Below are 24,203 nucleotides of genomic sequence, written 5' to 3' on the forward strand. Positions count from 1 at the left end.
GCTTAGTGTGGCACTGTGGCTGAGAGCAGATGTGGTCCTTGGAGGTGAGAATGAGGGATATTGAGAAGCAGGGTGTCACAGAAGAGTCTCTTAAAGTAGGTGGTTTCGGAGGAGGTCCCTGCCCAGGCTGGAGGTTGCAGGGCCACCTCTGGCAAGTGGGCACTGTGGGGATCATCAAATATGGCAGGAGACGCCTGGAGGAAGGTGTCCTTGTCAGATAGCATCCGGCTCGCTCGTTTGAGCAGGGGTGAGGCCCAATCCAATGCATATCCCATCAGGAGGCTAATAATGAGTACTACTCTTGCATGGCCAGCAAGACTCTAGGTTTTTTGCCTCCCCAAGCAAAAAAGTTTTGGTCTGCTTTTTGGCTGGAATGCCGCCCCTAGAAATGTGCCACCCCTGGAAATGTGCCCATAGGCACCGACTCTGTGGGTGCTCCAAGGCTGGAGCACCCCAGGGGAAAAATTGGTGAGTGCTCTGCTCCCACTGGCAGCTCCCCACCCCGCCCCAGCTCACCTCCGCCTCTGCTCTGCCTCCACCGCCTCCCCTGAGCGCGCTGCCACCACTCTGCTTCTCCCCACTCCCTCCCAGGCTTGCCGTGAAACAGGGGGCGAAGAAGTGGAGCGGCAGCACGCTCGGGGGAGGAGGCAGAGGTGGAATGGAGGTGAGCTGGGGTGGGGAGTGGTTCCTCTGCCCCCCACTGAGGGTTACTTCCTATGGCCTCCTCGTGCCCACCAGCGTCGGGGAAAGTCGGCACCTATGAATGTGCCATCCCTGGAAAAGTGCCACCCTAAGCACTTGCTTGCTTTGCTCGTGCCTAGAGCCGGTCCTTTTGGCTGGTGGTGTGGGACTGGGGATGGAGGAGGAACAGCAGGCAGCATTAGTTAATAACCCCACTGTATTTTTGGCAGTCCCCATCAAAACGTTTCAGGACAGGGCCTGAGTCTGGGTACTTGGCCACAGTGCATGCCTGTAGTGCAGTGTTCTCGTCCTGTAACTTGGCCGCCTGCTCTCCTAGCAGCTGGTTCTCTGCCGCGTGTTGGACCTGCAGTGCCACATTTTCCTCATGGAGCTGGGTGGGGCCTGCATGAAGCTTGGTTCTCTGCTGTGAGTTCCGTAACTTGGGCTCAAACAAAAGAGCAACAAAAGTGTGACAAGATTATGACTATCAACAGATGGCTTAGGCGGTGGTGCTGTAAGGAAGGCTTTGGGATGTATGGCCACTGGGAGGCGTTCATGGACAGAGTTCTCTCGGGATGGACTTCATCTGAGTAGGGAAGGAAATAGACTTTTAGGATGGAAGCTGGCACAACTGATTAAGAGAGCTTTAAACTAGGAATTTGGGAGAGATGGTTGGGAGATGTCCAGGTAATTTCTACGCTGGATTTTAGCATTGAGAGGGAAGAAAACAAAGTAAGAAAGGATACAGCCGTGGGTAGGAGAATGTATATAAGGAGGAAGGGCAGTGTGGATACCAGTCTAATAGGTTATACTGGCTATAGAATGACCGTGCCGAAGAGGGTACAGAATGTGAGCGAGGCCAAACAGCAAAAATTAAGATGTTTGTACACCAATGTGAGGAGCCTAGGTAACAAAATGGAGGAACTAGAGCTACTGGTGCAGGAAATGAAACCAGATATTATAGGGATAACAGAAACATGGTGGAATAGTAGTCATGACTGGACTATAGGTATTGAAGGGTAAGTTCTGTTTAGGAAAGACCGAAATAAAGGTAAAGATGGTGGAGCAGCATTGTATATCAGTGATGAGGTAGAATGTAAAGAAATAAGAAGCGATGGAATGGATAAGACAGAGTCCGTATGGACAAAAATTACATTGGGGAATATTAGAGCCTCCCCTGAGATAGTGCTTGGGGTGTGCTATAGACCGCTGGGATCTAATCTGGATATAGATAGAGCCCTTTTTAATGTTTTTAATGAAGTAAATACTAATGGAAACTGCGTGATCATGGGAGACTTTAACTTCCCAGATATAGACTGGAGGATGAGTGCTAGTAATAATAATAGGACTCAGATTTTCCTAAATGAGACAGCTGATGGATTCCTTCATCAAGTAGTTGCTGAACCAACTAGAGGGGATGCCATTTTAGATTTGGTTTTGGTGAGTAGTGAGGACCTCATAGAAGAAAGGGTTGAATCTTGGTTCAAGTGATCATGAGCTAATTCAGTTCAAACTGAACAGAAGGATAAACAGAAATAAATCTGCAACTAGGGTTTTTTATTTCAAAAGGGCTGGCTTTCAAAAATTAAGGAAATTAGTTAGGGAAGTGGATTGGACTGAAGAATTTATGGATCTAAAGGCAGAGGAGGCCTGGGATTACTTTAAATCAAAGCTGCAGAAGATATCGGAAGCCTGCATCCCAAGAAAGGGGAAAAAATTCATAGGCAGGAGTTGTAGAGCAAGCTGGATGAGCAAGCATCTCAGAGAGGTGATTAAGAAAAAGCAGAAAGTATACAGGGAGTGGAAGATGGGAGGGATCAGCAAGGAAAGCTACCTAATTGAGGTCAGAACATGTAGGGATAAAGTGAGACAGGCTAAAGGTCAAGTAGAGTTGGACCTTGTAAAGGGAATTAAAACCAATAGTAAAAGGTTCTTTAGCCATATAAATAAGAAGAAAATAAAGAAAGAAGAATTGGGACCGCTAAACACTGAGCATGGAGTGGAGGTTAAGGATAACCTAGGCATGGCTTAAAATCTAAACAAATACTTTTCCTCAGTCTTTAATAAAGCTAAAGAGGATCTTAGGGATAATGGTAGCATGACAAATGGGAATGAGGATATGGAGGTAGATATTACCATATCTGAGGTAGAAGCGAAACTCGGACATCTTAATGGGACTAAATCGGGGGGTCCAGATAATCTTCATCCAAGAATATTAAAGGATTTGGCACATGTAATTGCAATCCCATTAGCAAGAATTTTTAATGAATCTGTGAACTCAGGGGTTGTACCGTATGATTGGAGAATTGCTAACATAGTTCCTATTTTTAAGAAAGGGAAAAAAAAGTGATCCAGGTAACTACAGGCCTGTTAGTTTGACATCTGTAGTATGCAAGGTCTTGGAAAAAAATTTTGAAGGAGAAAATAGTTAAGGACATTGAGGTCAATGGTAAATGGGACAAAATATAACATGGTTTTACAAAAGGTAGAACATGCCAAACCAACCTGATCTCCTTCTTTGAGAAAGTAACAGATTATTTAGACAAAGGAAACGCAGTGGATCTAATTTACCTAGATTTCAGTAAGGTGTTTGATACCATGCCACCTGGGGAATTATTAGTTAAATTGGAAAAGATGGGGATCAATATGAAAATTGAAAGGTGGATAAGGAATTGGTTAACAGGGAGACTACAACTTTTCATACTGAAAAGTGAACTTTCAGGCTGGAGGGAGGTTACTAGTGGAGTTCCTCAGGGATCAGTTTTGGGATGAATCTTATTTAATCTTTTTTTTACTGACCTCGGCACAAAAAGTGGGAGTGTGCTAATAAAGTTTGTGGATGATACAAAGCTGGGAGGTATTGCCAATTTAGAGAAGGACCAAGATATCATACAGGAGGATCTAGGGATTAAGAATAAGAATTTTAGTTATAAGATGGGGACGCATCAATTAGAAGTAATGGAGGATAAGAAGGACCTTGGAGTATTGGTTGATCAGAGGATGACTATGAGCCGCCAACATGATATGGCTGTGAAAAATGCTAATGAGGTCTTGGGATGCATCAGGTGAGGTATTTTCAATAGAGATAAGGGGGTTTTAGTACCGTTATACAAGGCACTGTGAGACCTCATCTGGAATACTGTGTGTAGTTCTGGTCTCCCACGTTTAAGAAGGATGAATTCAAACTGGAACAGGTACAGAGAAGGGCTACTAGGATTATCCGAGGAATGGAAAACTTGTCTTATGAAAGGAGACTCAAAGAGCTTGGCTTGTTTACCCTAACCAAAAGAAGGTTGAAGGGAGATATGATTACTCTCTATAAATATATCAGAGGGATAAATACCGGAGAGGGAGAGGAATTATTTAAGCTCAGTACCAGTGTGGACACAAGAACAAATGGATATAAACTGATCATTGGGAAGTTTAGACTTGAAATTAGACGAAGGTTTTTAACCATCAGAGGAGTGAAGTTTTGGAATAGCCTTCCAAGGGAAGCAGTGGGGGCAAAAGATCTATCTGGCTTTAAGATTAAACTCGATAAGTTTATGGAGGAGATGGTACGATGGGATAACATGATTTTGGTAATTAATTGATCTTTAAATATTCATGGTAAATAGGCCTAATGGCCTGTGATGGGATGTTAGGTGGGTTGGGATCTGAGTTACTACAGAGAATTCTTTCCGGGGTATCTGGCTGGTGAATCTTGCCTATATGCTCAGGGTTTAGCTGATTGCCATATTTGGGGTTGGGAAGGAATTTTCCTCCATGGCAGATTGGAAGAGGCCCTGGAGGTTTTTCGCCTTCCTCTGTAGCATGGGGCAGGGGTCACTTGCTGGACGATTCTCTGCTCCTTGAAGTCTTTAAACCACGATTTGAGGACTTCAATAGCTCAGACATAGGTGAGAGGTTTTTCGCAGGAGTGGGTGGGTGAGATTCTATGGCCTGCATTGTGCAGGAGGTCGGACTAGATGATCATAATGGTCCCTTCTGACCTTAGTATCTATGAATCTATAAATCTAGGTGGGAGCTCCTCCTGAGAGCAGTCAGCCCATTTAAGCATCTCCAGTTCCCTCTAGGGCATGCTGGGCAGGGAGTGACCCCCTGCCTCCATGTTCCCCTAGGCATTTATTCACCACAGGCCAGGGTGGGTCCAGGCAGACTGTCACTATCCTGACAAGGGCATTTGGGACCAAGGTTCAGAGCAGGCTCAAACTAGAGGCTGGGAGAAGTATGTAGTCAGGTTCCAGGCCAGGGTGAGGACCAAGAATTAGAGTCCAGGTCAGGAAGTGAGGCCCAAATCAAGTCAAGGCCAAAGCCATGAGTGCAAGAGCAGGGAGCAGGAATTATTGTGGTGGCCACAGGAGATCTGCTCTGTTGCCCAGACATTTCCTGAAGACATTCCCTTAGGTTTGTATAGGATGGGAAACCGCTCAGGGGCCATGAGGACCCTTTCAGGCAGAGATTCCCATGGTCTGTGTCTGCAGCAGGTCACAGGTAGCGGTGTACAAGGTGGTTATGGTGGCAGCATGGTGGTGTTTGCTGCCTAGCAGCTCTTCACCCCTGTGTTTCAGACCCTCTGGCCCTGACACTGTTAATGCTCAACCTAGTCATCTGAGCTGAAGGGAGGGGGTGTTAAAAAGGACTTTGATTATGAGTCCTTGTGCCCTGCTGCCCTCCGTTCCAGTAGACACCTCTGTGTTCTCCCTACACACCCCTTTCTGCTCCTCTCCCCATATGCTCCTGCCCTGCATCCTACCCTCGGTGCATACTCCAGACAGCCTGGCACCCACCTGCCCCTGCCTTCCACGGGTACTGCAGCCAGTCCCCAGCTCTGGCAGAGCGTGATTTTCACAGCAGGGAGTTGTCACCCAGTTATTTACAGAGTGCAAGACTCTACAGCCAGCTTGGCCTTCCCACCCGGCAGCAGTTGCGAGCTGCAGATAGGACAGCTATTTATACCTCTGCAGGACTAGGGGAGAGGGCCAGCACAGACAGGATAAGGGGGAGGGCATCCAAAGGGCTGCCTGCCCTGCCATGGGGGGCGGGGGGAGAGTCGATGGAGAGGAGGTCTTCTCATCCCCTCCCAGAGCCCAGATGCTCCTTGTCAGGGCTTTTAAGTTCATCTCCCTCCTCCAATAACTATTTAATTCTTTATACAACGTGAAACCCCTTTAACAGCAGAGACTCAGAAAGACCCACACCAGACTATTCCATCATCCAGTAGCTAAGGCATGGGCCTTCCACATGGGCGATCCACGTTCTCCACACCAGACTGAGAGGGGATTGAACCAGACAGACATTGTAATCTCTGGGCTAAAGGTTTTAAGGAGGGCCCACCCATTGTCTCTAGCTCTTCCATGGTTCCAGCCCAGAAAAATCAAAACATTCTGATTTTTTAGTTTTGTAAAAACAATTCAATGAACTTTGCATGAATGCACAAATAGCTTCAGGTCAACCGAAACTGCATTTTTCAGGGAATAAACTATTTGGTGATAAATTTTTGCCCAGGTCTGTTTGAAACATTGGTCTAGTTATGCTGTGGAGAATGTCTCTTACACTCAGTGCAGAATTTTAGTTTTTGATGAAAATCAAAATTTTTACCAAAAACTATTGTTTAAAACCAAACATTTTTAGGTTTGGTTCCATTTTTTGGTGGAAAAAACAAAAGCGACGCACCGGAAACTGATAAAACCAAATGTTTTCAAAATTTCCCATCAAATATAATTGGCATTTCTCACACAGTTCTGTTCTGCTACCTTTTGTTTAGTGTGTTCTGCCCCTTTCAGTCACTAGGGATTCTGTGGGCTGCCAAAACAGGCAGTAATTTCATGCTCAGATCACTGCAAAGTGCTACAAAGGCAATCAGAACGATCAAGGACCTGGAAAAATTGTGATGAAGTGAGATTGACGCAATTGTGACAGTGCACTGTAGAAAGGAGCTAAGCAGATAAAACGACATACACTAAGGACTGATCTAGGGAGAGTCCCGAAGCACAGGAATGGCCAGACTGGATCAGACCTGAGGTCCAGCCAGCCCAGCCAGCACCACACACTTCAGAGGAAGCCATAAGAACCCTGTAGCAGCAGATGTGAAATGATCTGTTCCCATGAAGGTCTCATCCAGATCATTCACAGTTAGAGATTGGCTTAATCCATGACCCATGAGGTTTTAACTCCCTTTTGACAGTGGCCAGTGGCAGATGCTTCACGGGGATGAACAGTACTTATCAAATGATTCATCACCTGTCGGCAACTCCCAGCTTCTGGAAGTCAGAGGTTTAGGGACACCCAGAGCGTGGGGTTGCATCCCTGACCATCTTGGCTAATAGCCATTGCTGGACCTATCCTCCATGAATTTATCTAGTTCTTTTTTTAACCCAGTTATACTTTTGGTCTTCACACATCCACTGGCAATAAGTTCCACAAGGTTGACTGTGTCTTGTGTGAAGAAATACTTCCTTATGTTTATTTTATTTATTTATATTTATTTATTTTAAACCTGCTGTCTATTAATTTAATTGGGTGACCCCCGGTTCTAATATTATGTGTAGGAGTAAATGACATTTCCTTATTCACTTTCTCCACACCAGTCATGATTTTATAGACCTCAATCATATCACCCTTAGTCATCTCTTTTCCAAGATGACCAGTCCCAAACTTTTTAATCTCTCCTCATACGGAAGCTGTCCCAATCCCTACTCATTTTAGTTGCTTTCTCTGTCCTTTTTCCAATTTTTAGAGATGGCATGACCACAACTGCACAGTGTTGAAGGTGTGAGCAAACCATGGATTTATATCCGGGTAGGCAAACTATGGCCCGTGAGCTGTTTTAAGCAAACCTGCAAGCTCCCACTGGGGACCTGGGTCAGGGGCCACACCACGCGGGTCAGCTCCACTCTGGTGCTCCCACCTGGGAGCCGGGTCGGGACGCGCAGCATGCAGCTTGGCCCCGCTCTGGCACTCCAGCTGGGGTGCTGGGTCGGGGGACCCATTACGTGGCTCGGCCCCTCTCCAGTGCTACAGCCGGGGCGCCGGGTTGGGGGCTGTACTACACGGCTTCCAGAAGCCATGGTCAGGGGCTGCTCCACACTTAGGAGCAGTAGAATCATAGAAAATCAGGGTTGGAAGGGACCTCAGGAGGTCATCTAGTCCAACCCCCTGCTCAAAGCAGGACCAACCCCAACTAAATCATCCCAGCCAGGGCTTTGTCAAGCCTGACCTTAAAAACTTCTAAGGAAGGAGATTCCACCCCCTCCCTAGGTAACACATCCCAGTGCTTCATCATCCTCCTAGTGAAAAAGTTTTTCCTAATATCCAACCTAAACCTCCCCCACTGCAACTTCAGACCATTACTCCTTGTTCTGTCATCTACTACCACTGAGAACAGTCTTTGGAACCCCCTTTCAGGTAGTTGAAAGCAGCGATCAAATCCCCCCTCACTCTTCTCTTCTGCAGACTAAATAATCCCAGTTCCCTCAGCTTCTCCTCATAAATCATGTGCTCCAGCCCCCTAATTATTTTTGTTGCCCTCCGCAGGACTCTTTCCAATTTTTCCTCATCCTTCTTGTAGTGTGGGGCCCAAAACTAGACACAGTACTCCAGATGAGGCCTCACCCGTGCCAAATAGAGGGGAATGATCACGTCCCTCGATCTGCTGGCAATGCTCCTACTTATATAGCGCAAAATGCCATTAGCCTTCTTGGCTACAAGGGCACACTGTTGATTCATATCCAGCTTCTCGTCCACTGTAACCCCCAGTCCTTTTCTGCAGAACTGCTGCCTAACCACTCGGTCCCTAGTCTGTAGCAGTGCATGGGATTCTTCCATCCTAAGTGCAGGACTCTGCACTTGTCCTTGTTGAACCTTGTGATGGTGCCCCCCAGAAAGCTTTATGGAAATATGCTTACGAATATATATATGACATAACCAGTGGTGAGCTGGAGCCAGTTCACACCGGTTCGCACGAACCGATTGTTAAATTTAGAAGCAGTTTTAGAACAGGTGGTTAGGGCTCCCTGAGCTCCTGGCCCGGGGAGCTCCCCCGGCCCTTTCCCCACCTTCCCCCTTCCTGCAGAGCCTCAGCATGCCACGCCACTCTGGACCGCTCCTGGGCAGCTCTGCAGTGCCTGCCACTTTGAGCAGCATGGTAAGGGGGCTGGGCCAGGGCTGGGAGGAGGGGTTGGATAAAGAGCAGGGAGTGGTTGGAGTGGGCAGAGGTTCGGTGGGGAGATCAGGGGATGGGAAATGGGGGGGTTGGGTAGGCCGTCGCCACCCCAGAAAGTCCCAGCCATTCTGGGGCTCGGCTGGGGCAGCCCCCAAGGCCAAGGAGGCCCCGACTCGCGGCGCTAGGGAGGGTGCATGATGTAGGGCTCAGTATTATAGAAGGGGGCTGTTGGAGACAGGGCATGCTCTAGGCACCAGCAAAACAAGTAGGTGCTTGGGGTGGCACATTTCTAGGGGCGGCATTCTGGCGCCGGCCATGCCACCCCTAGAAATGTGCCCCTGCCGCCCCAGCTCGCCTCCACTCTGCCTCCACCTGCTACCCTGAGCACTCCGCCACTGCTCTGCTTCTCCCCCTCCCTCCCTCCCTCTCTCCCAGGCTTGCCGTACGCCAAACAATTGTTTTGCATGGCAAGTCTGGGAAGAAGGGAGGAGAAGCCAAGCAGCAGCGTACTTGGGGGAGGCAGCAGTGGTGGAGCAGAGGTGAGCTGGGGTGGGGAGCGATTCCTCTACCCACCCACATTACTTCCTGCACTCAGCCCACACCCTCGCTCACCTCCGCTCCACCTGCTCCCCTGAACACGCTGCTTCTCCCTCGCCTGGCGGGGGGAGAAGCGGAGTGGCAGCATGTTCAGGGGAGCAGGTGGAGTGGAGGTGAGCTAGGGAAGGGAGTTGCAGGGGGGAGCCGTAGGAAGCAATGGGAGGGGAATGTGGCACGCCCGGGGAGGAGGCGGGGCCAGGGATTTGGGGAAGAGGTTGGGAAGGGGCGGAGGCGGGGGGGGGCATGAAAAAAAAGCGGCGGCAGCCAAACATTTTTTTGCTTGGGTCGGCAAAAATCCTAGAGCCAGCCCTGGTTGGAGAAGGGGCTCGGTGCTAGAGGGGGGTTCATGGAGCAGCACTGTTTGGGGGGGCCTGGGGCTATGGAAGGTCTGTGGGGCCCCACGTCCTGTTTTGGGGCAGGGGCCGCACTGCGGCTGGTACCTGCATTGTGTAGCCATCCGGACAGCTGGTCCGGGGCCCCTTGCGCAGAGGCTGATCTGATGCCACCTCACTCAGCAGCCGCTGCCGAGCTCCATGCTGCTAGCTGCCCAGCCCAGGAGGCGCGACTGGCTGCACTGGCAGGGAGATCAGGCACCATGTGACTGGGCGCCACGTAGGGCCGGGGAGCCAAGCTCCTGGCAGCAGCAGACTCCTCTGCCCCAGGCGTCAAGGAAGTCAGTGGACGCTGCCCAGAGGAACTCTGCCCGGATACGTGAACGGATCGAGGATCGGAAATAGGCCCCCACAGTCACAGGAGACTCCATCGGCCAACCTCCGCACTCTGGTTTTATAGATGACCATTTTAGCTAGGGCCAGGAGGAGGTTGACCAGGAGATCCCGTGACTTTGTGGGGCTGCAGATAGGGAGTGCGGTGAGGGGAAAACTGCAACCAAAAATGTAATAAAATATTGATGAGGAGCTGGAATAGGGGCTGCAGCCTGGCACACTCCAAATATATGTGTGCCAGGGTTTCCCTTAAGCTGCAAAAGGGGCAGGTATCTGGGATGGGGTGAACCGCGCCAAGTACATGTCCGTGCTCACAGCTCCATGTAGGAGCTGCCAACTGATGTCCCCGGTGGGCTTCAGGACCAAGGTGGAATATAGGCTGGCCCACCGGGGCTCCTCACCCTCTGAAGGTGGCAGGAGGTCCCGCCATTTTGTATTGGGGCGGGACACGAGGGTGAGGGCGTGAAGAGTGTGGAGCACGAGCATCTATAGATGTTTCCTTAGCACGGTCTGGAAGCAAACCAGCTGCAGCTCGTGCAGCTGGCTCATGGTGAAGGGGTGGGGGGGTCAGTTGGGTCCATGGGGCAGGGGCCCAATTAAAAGGTCCAGCGGGCCTGGGGTAGAGGGTGGGCAGGGTACGCCCTCATGCAGGACCCAGTCAAGGTAAACCTGAGAAGCGGGCGGCAAAACAACCTTCACCTCCTGAAGTATGTGCTGGGGAGTACAAGGTCTGGAATGCCCCATGCACTAAGTGAGCATCAGGGGATCCAGCCAGTCTCCATGGTCGTAGTCCAGGAGGTCTCCAATTCTTCTGACTTCTGCCAGGACCAACCTCTGGTGCACCAAGGGGGACTCCGCCACTTGCACGCAAAGCTGGAGGTCGTGTAGCAGGGGTTCCACAAGGAGATCTGCCCCCTCAGTGGCCGCCACGGACCTGGTCGTTGAAAAAAGTTTCCAGGTCCGGAGGAGGTCCTGGTAGAAGACCGGCAGCCCGGAAAGGTCTCGCGGAAGACCTCTCGGATGGAGATAAAGCAGCTGCTGGTCGTATCAGAGCCCTCGGAAGCGGTGCAGGAAGGAATGCACCAGTATGCTCCACGCCGGACTACCTGCACCATAAAGGAACCTCTGCAGGGCCTGGAGGCAGAAGACATGAACCTGAGTAAGCAGACATTTCAGGCCCTGCCCTCCCTCCTCCAGGGATAGATGGAGAACCCCTGCAGGGACCCAGTGCAGTCCTGACCAAAAGAACTCCAGAATCAATGTCTGGAGGTTGGCCAGGAAACCCGGGGCCGGGGCCGGAACCAGGGTATTGAGCTGGTACCAGAGCATGGACAGGACTAGTTGGTTAAGCACCAGCGCTCTCCCTCAAAGGGAGAGGCACCGGAGTAGTCCTGTCCATTTCCGGAGCCGCTCTATCAAACAAAGGGAACTGGAGTTCTCTGGTGGAGAGGGATGCGTGGCAGAAAGGTAAACGCCGAGATAGAGCAGCGGACCCGCGCTCCACCGGTTGGCCTGAAGCGCGGGTGGGAGGGAGCTTGGGAACACCAAGCCAGAGCTCTTGACCCAGTTGACTTGGGCGGAGGAGGCTGTCGAGTAAACGGCCTGGAAAGCCTCCACCCGCACGAAGTCACCTGGGTCCTGGACCACGAGGAGCACATCGTCGGCGTACGCCAACAGGACCAGCCGCAGCTCCAGCTCCTGCAGCACCAACCCTGTCAACCTCCTTCGGAGAAGACAGAGGAAGGGCTTGATTGCCAGAGCGTACAGCTGGCCCAAGAGGGGGAACCCCTGCCGTACTCCTCACCTGAAGCTGACCGGTTCGGTCAGGGTCCCAGTTGAGCCTGACCAGACACTCTGCGGAGGCGTACAGCACCCAGAGAAAACCCACAAACTGGGGTCCGAAGCCAAACGCTTGCAGAGTGCTCAGGAGATATCCGTGATCCACTCTGTTGAACGCCTTCTCCTGATCCAAGGACAGGAGGGCGAATGAAAGACCATCCCTACACCCGAGTTCCAAAAGGTCTGGGTGGACCATGTCCACCAGCACGGACCCTAGCCGCAGCGAGATTGCTTTTGCCACGACTTTGTAGTCTGTGCTGAGGAGCGAGACGGGACACCAATTTCGTAAATCACGGAGGTCCCCCTTCTTCAGCAATAAGGCGAGCACGGTTCGCCTGCACGAAAGAGGGAGGACCCCGCTCTGCAAAGACTCGGCCCAGACGGTGACTAGGTCTGGGCCCAGGATGTCCCAGAACACACGGTAGAACTCCACAGTCAGCCCGTCCATGCCTGGAGATTTATTGGTGGGCATGCGACGGAGGGCTTCCGAGAACTCGGCCAGAGTGAGAGGCAGCTCTAGCTCATCTCAGTCGCCTGCGCTGACCATAGGGAGCTCTTCCCAGAGTACTCTGCAAGCATTAGGATCAGTCGGATCCGGGGAGAAAAGGCTGGCATAGAAGGCTCTCACACTCCCGCACATCTCCACCGGATCCGTGAGGGGGGTGCCGTCTTCTGCCAGAAGGCAGGTGACATGTTTCTTGGCCCCCTCCTTTTCTCCAGGGCGTAGAAGAAGCAGGAGCCACGATCCATCTCCTGAAGGAGACGGATGCGGGATCGAACAAAGGCAACCCGGGCCCGATGGTCCTCGAGGGTCCAGAGCTCCTCCCGCTTCTCCCGGCACGCTCCACAGAGGGGCGGATCCTCGGGGCTGGCAGCCAGACGCCTCTCCAGCTCTAAGACCTCCCATTCCAACTGCTCTATCGCCACATCCCTCCGTCAGCTGGCGACTCGGGTGTAGTCATGGCAGAAGAGCCGGGCGCGCACCTTCCCTAGGTCCCACCACTGCTGCGCCGAGGGAAAAGCATGCCGCTGCCCTCGCCAGGCCATCCAGAACTCCCGGAAAGACGCCATGAAGCCCATGTCCTCCAGCAAGCTGTTGCTGAAATGCCAATAGGCCAGCCCCGGCCTCTCTGCGCAGAGGGAGGCCTTCACGGTGGCTAAATGATGGTCAGAAAATGGGGCCGGCCGGATGCTGGAGGAGTGGGCTTGTGAAAGATGGAAGCGTGATAAATAAATGCGGTCCAACCGGGAGTGACTTGACCGAAGGGCCTCCACCTGGACAAAGGTGTACGTGGAAGTGTCATCCAGGTGGTGGTCGCGCCAGACTTCCACCAGGGAGTGGTGTTCGACTACTTCCCGGAGGACGGCGGCGGTGGCCTGGCTCTGCTCGGTCCCCAAGCAGTCCCGCTCCTCGAGGGTGATGTTAAAGTCCCTTCCCAGGACCAGAGACTCATGAGGATCCAAGGTGCCGAGGAAAGCGGATGCCTGCTGATAGAATTGCAGCCACTCCGGGCTCGTTTCCAGGGCATAGACGTTAACGAGGTTGACTACGAGCCCCTCCATACGGACCCGGAGGTGCAGCAGGCAGCCCAGCACAGCCTCGGCGACCCCCAGCACCTCGGGCTGTAGGTTGGGGGAGAACAGGGTCGCCACTCCAGCCATACGAACTGTGAGATGGCTAAAGTAGACCCTGTACTCCCAATCCAGCCGCCAGCTGTCTTTGGCGGTCGGATCCGTATGGATCTTCTGCAGGAAAACCACAGAGTACCCTCCATCCTGAAGGAAGGAGAGCACCTGGGACCTGCAGAGACCTATCCTACAGCCGCGGGTGTTCAATGTTGCTATGGTAAGAGGTGCCATGAGGAGGGCTGGGGGATCCTCGCCAACAGGGACGCTCGCAGCTCCCGACGGGCCGCGCAACAGTCCGTGACCTACCCTGTAGGTGAGTAAGGAGTCACGGAAGAGGCGGACCCGCTGGTAGGCCGTGGCGCCCTGCTTCCTGGTCCTTTTACCCTCCCCAATAAGAGCCCTTGTGGCCCGGAGGATTTGATGAAAGTTCCCCCATCTCTGGAGAGCAAGCTGTACTTTGTTGCGGGAGCCATGGACATCTTCTAAAAACTCCCACAACTCCTCTCTCAGCGCAAGAGGGTGTGGGGTTACGGTCTCCTGATTACTCCCCAACTGGGCCCTTGGTACAGCCCCGTGGCCCACCTAGATGGGCAGATAGGGTGAGGACCCTTGACGGGGCTCCTGATGGGCTGGCGCCACTAGGCCTGCCTCGAACCCTGGGGCAATAGGGGGCGGCGGAGGGAGGATAGCAGCCCCTGGTAGGTCGGGACAGGTAAACACAAAGCCGCTCCCTGGGGGTCATCTATTGGAAAAGAGAAGGGGACAGCCCCAGGGGTGGCAATAACATCTCAGGAGGTGGACAGGATAAGGACAGGGGCAGGGGCAGGGTTAGAGGTGATATTTTGGGCGGGGAGAAGGCTCTCAGTGATGCCGGGCACAGGCTCTATGGTGGGTTTGGCAGCCACGGCATCAGGAGGTGGACTGTCTTCTGGAGGGCTCCCTCCTGGGAAGGAGGTCGATCGTTCCTCACCAACAAGGGGTACCCCTGGTGGCTCGGGTCCTGGCCACATGGCACTGGCCGTCGCCTCAACAGGCTCGGTGGTTGTCAGCAGGGTGCCATCAGTTGCTGGATTGATGGACGAGTCCAGGGGCTCCTCGGAGGTGGGAGTGAAAGCAATGGTTAGGGGGAGGAAGTATGGGGAAAGGGGGGCTGGAGTGAAGTCACCCAGATCGAGGCCCGCATAGGGTCGTCCTCCCCCTGGGTTACCGGGGTCAGACCCAGGGCCTCGATCTCCTCATATATGGATGGGAGATCACTTTCCGCCACCCTGGGATTCTCCCCTCCAGCACCTGACATGACCGTCACCTCGGGGCTCACTGACGTTTCAGATGGTGCCAGGGCAGGAGGGGCTTCCTCGGGGGCCTCGGAGGGGAGGGACTCCCGTGGAGGGGAGATACTGCCTTCCAGTGCTGCCACGTCTTCCCCAGCCGGCTCTGGTGGATGGAGCACACCCGTGGGTAGAGCAGAAGGCTCGGCATCGGTGCCCCCCTTCCTGGTCTTCCGGGGGGCCTCCGCATCAGATGGAAGGAGCGGAGCTCGAGCCTTCCGCTTGCCCCGCTTCCCCTGGACTAGGGCCCAGCCCTCCATGGCATCATCCAGGGGCTGGCTAGCAGGGGTTGTATCAGGGGGCAGAGGCGGTGGCTCAAGGACTCGAGGGGGTAATGGTGGGGCAGCACAAGGGAGGGAAGATTCCCCTTGGGGCGGGCCCTCTCCCATGCCCGGCAGTGTCCCTGCCGCACTCTCCTCCACAGGCCCCGCCAGATTGCAAGCAGCGGGGCCAGGGCTCTCCCGCTCGTCTGGGCATAGTTGGGGAGGTGCCCCTTCAGCCCGAGCGGGAGCAATGGTGGATTGGGCAGGAGAAGGGGTGGTTTCGGGCGCCAGGCGGCCAGGGGCACCAGCGATGATGGGGCTGGTGCCCTGCCGGGGCTCGGGGGTCCCGGATGCCCCTCCTTGCCGGGCCAAGGGGCAGTCCTCCGAACGTGCCCCATCGCCCAGCAGAGGTAGCACCGTGGAGTAGTGCACCCGTGGAGTAGTGCACCCGGTAATGGGTCCCCTGGTAGGGGACTAGGAAGGACCCCTCCAGCACCTCTCCGTCACGCGCCGGCGGCGGCAGTTGCTGGTGGAACGAGAGGACGTGATGGAGGGCGGGGTCTTTACAGCCCAACGGGAGAGGGCTGATGACAGAGATGGGTTTCCCCAGGGTAGAGAGGGTGGGTAACAGGGCGGCATTGGGAAGAAAGGGAGGGACGGAGGTCAGAACCAGGCTGACGCCCAGGTCCTCTAACATCTCCGGGGGATGAACACGCCCCCCCACTGCCAGGCCCTTCTCCACCTCCTGGGTGGCGGCCTCTGATGCTAAGAAGAAGACGACCTTTCCGTACATTTTGGAGGCCATCACAATGGCCGTGGGCCCCACCACCCTTGCTAACACCTGCACATAGGTCTCCACGTGGGGTGAGGCGGGCACCATGAAGCAACGGACGCCGTGCTTCCTGGTCATGGTGGGAAAGGGGCCTCGGCCGCTATAGCTGGTAGCGGAGGCGGTGGGTGGGAGAGATGATGTAGTGGCAGACGGGGAGGCTACCGCCCCCTGGGCGTACGCCCTGGGGGCCGCGGGTGGGATACCCGCAGAGCTGGTGGAGGGAGCAGCGGGTAGGGACGCTGCGGCCGGTGGTGGGGCTGTGGCAGTGGGGGCAGCCCCTGCCATGGAGGGCCTGGTCTTTTTAGCGGGGCCCTTCCCCTTCTTCTTACCCTGGCCTTTCCCGCTGGCTGGGGGTGCTCAAAATTGATTCCTTGAGGACCTGCTCCATGATTTTTCCAGGGACTGAGGTGAGGCTGACTGGCCTGTAGTTCCCTGGATCCTCCTTCTTCCCTTTGTAAAAGATGGGCACTATATTAGCCTTTTTCCAGTCATCCAGGACTTCCCCCGATCACCATGAGTTTTCAAAGATAATAGCCAATCGCTCTGCAATCACATCTGCCAACTCCTTTAGCATCCTCAGATGCAGCACATCTGGCCCCATGGACTTGTGCTCATCCAGCTTTTCTAAATAGTCTCAAACTACTTCTTTCTCTACAGAAGGCTGGTCAACTCCTCCCCATGCTGTGCTGCCCATTGCAGTACTCTAGGAGCTGACCTTGTTCGTGAAGACAGAGGAAAAAAAGCACTGAGTACATTAGCTTTTTCCACATCCTCATAGACTCATAGATAGATATTAAGGTCAGAAGGAACCATTATGATCATCTAGTCTGACCTCCTGCACAATGCAAGCCATAGAATCTCACCCACCCACTCCTGCAATAAACCACTCACCTGTGTCTGAGCTACTGAAGTGCTCAAATCATGGTTTAAAGACTTCAAGTGCAGAGAATCCTCCAGCAAGTGACCCGTGCCCCATGCTGCAGAGGAAGGCAAAAAATTCCCAGGGCCTCTTCCAATCTGCGCTGGAAGAAAATTCCTTCCTGACCCCAAATATGGCGATTAGCTGAACCCTGAGTATGTGGGCAAGATTCACCAGCCAGATACCCAGAAAAGAATTCTCTGTAGTAACTCAGATCCCACCCCATCTAACATCCAATCACAGGCCATTGGGCCTATTTACCATGCACAGTTAAAGATCAATTAATTACCAAAATCATGTTATCCCATCATACCATCTCCTCCATAAACTTATCAAATTTAATCTTGAAGACAGATAGGTCTTTTGCCCCCACTGCTTCCCTTGGAAAGCTATTCCAGAACTTCACTCCTCTGATGGTTAGAAACCCTTCATCTAATTTCAAATCTAAACTTCCCAATGGCCAGTTTATATCCATTTGTTCTTGTGTCCACACTGGTACTGAGCTTAAGTAATTCCTCTCCCTCTCCGGTATTTATCCCTCTGATATATTTATAGAGAGTAATCATATCTCCCCTCAACCTTCTTTTGGTTAGGCTAAACAAGCCAAGCTCCTTGAGTCTCCTTTCATAAGACAGGTTTTCCATTCCTCAGATCATCCTAGTAGCCCTTCTCTGTACCTGCTCCAGTTTGAATTCATCCTTCTTCAACATGGGAGACCAGAATTGCACACAGTATTCCAGATGAAGTCTCACCAGTGCCTTGTATAACAGTACTAACACCTCCTTATCTCTACTGGAAATACCTCGCCTGATGCATCCCAAGACCATATTAGCTTTTTTCACGGCCATATCAGATTGGCAGCTCATAGTCATCCTGTTGTCAACCAATACTCCAAGGCCCTTCTCCTCCTCCGTTACTTCTAATTGATGCGTCCCCAGTTTATAACTAAAATTCTTGTTATTAATCCCTAAATGCATGATCTTACATTTCTTACTATTAAATTTCATCCTATTACTATTACTCCAGTTTACAAGGTCATCCAGATCCTCCTGTATGATATCCCGGTCCTTCTCTAAATTGGCAATATCTCCCAGCTTTGTATCATCTTCAAATTTTATTAGCACACTCCCACTTTTTGTGCCGAGGTCAGTAATAAAAAGATTAAATAAGATTGGTCCCAAAACCAATCCCTGAGGAACTCAATTGGTAACCTCCCTCCAACCTGACAGTTCACCGCTGTAGTCTCCCCTTTAACTAATTCCTTATCCATCTTTCAATTTTCATATTGATCCCCATCTTTTCCAATTTAACTAATAATTCCCCAGGTGGCATGGTATCAAACGCCTTACTGAAATCTAGGTAAATTAGATACACTGCGTTTCCTTTGTCTCAAAGAAAGAAAAGGAGTACTTGTGGCACTTTAGAGACTAACAAATTTATATGAGCATAAGCTTTCGTGAGCTACAGCTCACTCCAATGAAGTGTTGCTTCGAGCACCTTGGCCCAGAACACCGGCAGTCTGTAGCACATCCAAGGGCTTTCACAGGGTAGGCTCTAGTAGTTTTCTTCCCCAATGTGATTTTTGTCCAGACGGATTCTGTCTTATCCATTCTTATTTCTTTACATTCTACCTCTTCTTTGATAAACAATGCTACTCCACCCCTTTACCTTTATTTCTGTCTTTCCTATACAGCACATACCCTTCAATACCTATAGTCCAGTCATGACTACTATTCCACCATGTTTCTGTTATCCCTATAATATCTGGTTTCATTTCCTGCACCAGTAGCTCTAGTTCCTCCATTTTGTTACCTTTGCTCCTTGCTTTGGTGTACAAACATCTTAATTTTTGCTGTTTGGCCTCGCTCACATTCTTTACCTGATTAGGCATGGACATTCTACAGCCAGTATGACCTATTAGACTGGTATCCACACTGCCCTTCCTCTTTATGTCCATTCTCCTACCCACGGCTGTATCCTTTCTTACTTTGTTTTCTTCCCTCTCAATGCTAAAATCCGGCGTGGAAATTACCTGGACATCTCCCAACCATCTCCCCCAAAATCCTATTTTAAAGCTCTCTTAATCAGTTGACCCAGACTCCATCCTAGAAGTCTATTTCCTTCCCTACTCAGATGAAGTCCATCCCAAGAGAACTGTCCTCTGTCCATGAATGCCTCCCAGTGGCCATACATCACAAAGCCCTCCTTATAGCACCACTGCCTGAGCCATCTGTTGATAGTCATAATCTTGTCACACCTTTGTTGCCCTTCTCTAGGAACAGGCAGAATCCCACTGAAGATCAGCTGAGCCTCGATTTCCTTAAGCATCTTCCCCAGCTTGGCATAGTCTCCTTTGATATGTTCCAGTGAGAATTTACCAGTATCATTTGTTCCTCTGTCACTGGGTTGCTTCCCTCTCAGTAAGGGGCCACACTTTCCTTGACCTTCTTCTTGTTGCTAACATACCTGAAGAAACCCTTCTTGTTACTCTTAACATCTCTTGCTAGCTGCAACTCCAAGTGTGATTTAGCCTTCCTGATTTCACTCCTGAATGCCTGAGCAATATTTTTATACTCTCCCTGGTCATTTGTCCAATCTTCCACTTCTTGTAAGCTTCTTTGCTGTGTTTAAGACCAGTAAGGATTTCACTGTTAAACCAAGCTGGTCGCCTGCCATATTTACTATTCTTTCTACACATCAGGATGGTTTGTTTCTGCAACCTCAATAAAGATTCTTTAAAATACAGCAGGCTCTCCTGCACTCCTTTCCCCCTCATGTTATTCTCCCAGGGGATCCTGCTCATCAGTTCCCTAAGGGAGTCAAAGTCTGCTTTCTCCTTTCTTCCTTGTCAGGATCTTGAACTCGACCATCTCATGGTCACTGCCTCCCAGGTTCCCATCCACTTTTTCTTCTCCTACTAATTCTTCCCTGTTTGTGAGCAGCAGGTCAAGAAGAGCTCTGCCCCAGTTGGTTCCTCCAGCACTTGCACCAGGAAATTGTTCCCTACATTTTCCAAAAACTTCCTGGATTGTCTGTGCACCGCAGTATTGCTCTCCCAGCAGATATCAGGTTGATTGAAGTCCCCCATGAGAACCAAGGCCTGTGATCTAGTAACTTCTGTTAGTTGCCAGAAGAAAGCCTCGTCCACCTCATCCCCCGGTCTAGTGGTCTATAGCAGACTCCCACCATGACATCACCCTTGTTGCTCACACTTATAAACTTAATCCAGAGGTTTTTCTGGAGTTCTGAGCAGTCATACTGCTCTCTTACATACAATGCAACTCCCCCACCTTTTCTGCCCTGCCTGTCCTTTCTGAACAGTTTATATCCATCCATGACAGTACTCCAGTCATGTGAGTTATCCCACCAAGTCTCAGTTATTCCAATCACATCATAATTCCTTGACTGTGCCAGTTCTCCCTGCTTGTTTCCCAGGCTTCTTGCATTTGTGTAGGGACATGCCACTACTTCCGGGAGCAGCTTGAGGTAAGTACCATTCAGAGCCTGCACCCCTGAGCCTTTTCCCATGCCCCAACCCCCTGCCCCAGCCCTGATCCTCCTCCCACTTTCCAAACCCCTCAATCCCAGCACGGAGTACCCTTCTGCACCCCAAACCTCTCATTCCCAGCCCCACTCCAGAGCCCGCACCCCCAGCCAGAACCTGCACCCTTTCCCACACCCTTGCCCCAGCCTTGATCGCCCTCCGAACACCTCGGTCCCAGCCCAGAGCACCCTCCTACACCTTCCTCATCCGGAGCCCCACCCCAGAGTCCACACCTGCAACCAGAGCCCTCACCCCCTCCCACATCCCAGCCCCAATTTTGTGAGCATTCATAGCCCACCATACAATTTCTATTCCCTGATGTGGCTCTCAGGCCAAAAAGTTTGCCCATTCCTGATTTATATAGTGGTATTATGATGTTGACTGTCTTATTATCTATCCCTTTCCTAATGATTTCCAACACTTTTTGGCTGTCGCTGCACATTGAGCAGATGTGTTCAGAGAATTGTCTACAATGATTCCAAGATCTCTTTCTTGAGTGGTAACAGCTAATTTAGATCCCACCATTTTATATGTACAGTTGGCATGATGTTTTCAGTGTGCATTACTTTGCATTTATGAACATTGAATTTTATGTGCCATTTTGTTGCCCAGTTGTTCAGTTTCAATACTCTTTTTTAGCATTTCCTGTTATAACTCTGGATGTTCTTGTTATCCAAATCAATATCCACTCCCACTTTGAATCTTGCTTGGCCTTACCTTCCTGTGGCAGTGAGTTCCAAGAATTAATCACACCTTTTGTGAAAAAAATATTTCCCTTTATTAGTCTTGAATTGGGTCTCAGGAGATGGGTTCAAATCCTGGCTCAGCCATTGACTTCCTGGGTTACATGGGGTAAGTTACTTAATTTATTGTGTTCCTCAGTTCCCTGCCTGTAACGAAATGGGGACTGCTGCCCCTTTTCAACCCTAACAGCAAGTCAAAGTTCAGGGCCCTGGGGATGTTTTAGTCGGAAGCAGAAATGAATGCAGTTTCTTTGAATCAGTTTTTGTTTGTTTACTAAGAATATATAAAGTCCCATGTCTTGCAATGCAGAAGGATCAAATAGTAGGAAACAGCTTATTTTGCTCACACCACCAAGAGTACCCCTTTCAGCCTGCACCCTGTCTCAAAAATCTCTTCTCAGGTTTCTTCCAGGGTCAGCCACCATACTTTCATCTGCTCCTTCAGGCTGTCTCTCTCTCTCAATCCATTCATGTCTGTTCTCCTTCCCCTACATCCACCTCCCGAAAACAATGTTCAGCAGAAGCTCCTGGGTGGGTTGCCACACATCTATTGACTTAGGTGGGGGCTTTTGTTTACAGTTATCCCTACCAATCTCAATGGGATTTGAACTCAGCCCATAACAAGGTTTCACCCAGCTCCTAACAGGACAATGCCTTCCAAATTCACAGGGGTGCTGGGAGGATGGACTCCTTTACTGCCTGTGAGGTGCTCGGAAGCTAAGCTGATGAGGTGAGAACCACATAAGGATCCAGCAGGACAGACAAATGTAAGTGCTGCTACCCCATGGGGATGTCACATCTAGGTTTCTACATGCAAGAGAAGGTTCAGCGTTGAATGCAAGACAAGAATTTCAGACAGTTCAACTCAATGCACGAAGCACCCAACACTGCACTGTGAACTCCCCTTTTGGTAGGCGTAGCCATAGATGGCTTCCATTTGGGATTGCCTCAGCACCTGACAGCCACTATCACATCACGTCCCAGATAGCTGGGGAGCCAGTTGTGGGGGAAGGAACTGCTGTCGAGCTGCTGATTTGGGATGAAAATGTCCAACGGGGTTCTGAGATGTTGTACAGAGGACAGAGCCTTAAATTAACAGGAGCAAATGCCAGATCAGGTGGAGCAGGATTGGTCATCTGGGTTACACACTCAGTGACAAAGAAGCTTGGCTGGAATGGGGAGAGAGAATTGTACAGATGGAAAGATCCCAACTCATGGAGGCCATACACAGGTTCATGGGCATGGTAACATAGCGAAGCAAATTCAATCCTCATTGCTCACAGTGAGATGTTCCTCTCAGATTGCTGCCTGGGGACAGACCAGGCCAGAGCAGCAGTGGGGTGACTGACGGGGACAGTTTTGGGAATTAAAAAAGGATTAGTGACATGGTGCTGAAATGTTTAGAGATTAACAAAGAGCCTAAATATCAGTCCATGCAGCTTCCTTGGGGCCAGGCTGCCTTCTGCAAGGTGATCTACCAATGGCACCCGCTTCCAAAGCACTGACTGAAATATGGCAGTGCTGGGGTCAGATCAGAGAGGACTGCAGCCAATTGCTTCTGGCAGTGAGCAGTCCCATGAATACATTTGTGGGTAGGAATCAGTTGATCCCAAATTTGACAAGATCAATTAAGAAACAGGAAATGACTCACTCTTATAGGTGCCTGAGGAAGTCATTCTACATGGGTGGGCAACTGAAAAGGCCCTTCCCCCTCTGAGCACACTGAAGAGATGGACATGAAATTGCTAGAATCTACATAAAGGATGCCATGTCTCAGCAGCAGCCAGCACAAGATTTGCTAAGCAGCGTCCACACTCGGCACTGAGAAGCATCAGAGCAGAGCTCAAGGTGTCTGGCATTGGCCATGCACAGATGCAGCTGTCGAAGATAAGGGGCCACATCCTCAGCTGGTGTGAACCGGCACGGCTCCAATAAAGTCCATGGACTGACACCAGTGGACCCAGCGGAGGATCTGGACAAGTCATACAAGCGTGAAATCTGCAATCAGTCCAGCAAACAGGATGCAAAAGAGCCCCAGAACCTGGGTGAGATTCTTGCTTGCCCTTGGACCAGGGCTGGTACAGGTCAGTGTGAGTTGGAGAGGGAGCATCATCTCTCCAAGAGGAGAGTGCTGCACATCTCACATGTCAAATTGCTACCCCGCTGCCAGTGGGAGAGCATGTTCGAGTGCAAAGAGAAACTGCCTTAGTCCCCATCTCCCCCACCACCCCGAGGAAGAGTCCTATGTGACTAACAGAGACGTGAAACTGAAACCAAGGAGCACACTGGCCCTCTGTTGCCTGGGGACACCCAGAATCTGCTGACAGACATCATCAACCTGAACCCAGCCCCTGAGAATGAAAAATACTGGCATCAGCAAATAGGCCCAGCCACACTAAGGCCACAGTATTCTTGCCAGCAAGTTAAGTATGGATTGGATGAATGGACTATAAGGTGGATAGAAAGCTGGCTAGATTGTCAGGCTCAACGGGTAGTGATCAACAGCTCGATGTCTATTTGGTAGCTGGTATCAAGCAGCATGCCCTAGGGGTCAGTCCTGGGGCCGGTTTTGTTCAACATCTTTATTAATGATCTGGATAATGGGATGAATTGCACCCTAAGCAAGTTCACCGATGACCCTAAGCTAGGGGGAGAGGTAGATAAGCTGGAGGGTAGGGATAGGGTCCAAAGTGACCTAGACAAATTGGAGGATTGGGCCAAAAGAAATCTGATGAGGTTCAACAAAGAGAAGTGCAGAGTCCTGCACTTAGGAAGAAAGAATCCCATGCACTGCTACAGGCTGGGGACCAACTGGCTAAGCAGTAGTTCTGCAGAAAAGGACCTGGGGATTACAGTGGACGAGAAGCTGGATATGAGTCAGCAGTGTGCCCTTGTTGCCAAGAAGGCCAATGGCATATTGGGCTGTATAAGTAGGAGCA

The 24,203-nt window shown here is 51.2% G+C and overlaps 1 long non-coding RNA gene across 1 annotated transcript in view; it reads right to left on the reverse strand.

Moving 5' to 3' along the window:
* LOC122460949 overlaps nt 1-24,203 on the reverse strand; it is a 526,129-nt gene that overhangs the window by 175,828 nt on the left and 326,098 nt on the right. The window lies entirely within an intron of this gene.

This window comes from Dermochelys coriacea, chromosome 7 (genome assembly GCF_009764565.3).
Source record: "Dermochelys coriacea isolate rDerCor1 chromosome 7, rDerCor1.pri.v4, whole genome shotgun sequence".
Lineage (NCBI taxonomy): Eukaryota > Metazoa > Chordata > Testudines > Dermochelyidae > Dermochelys > Dermochelys coriacea.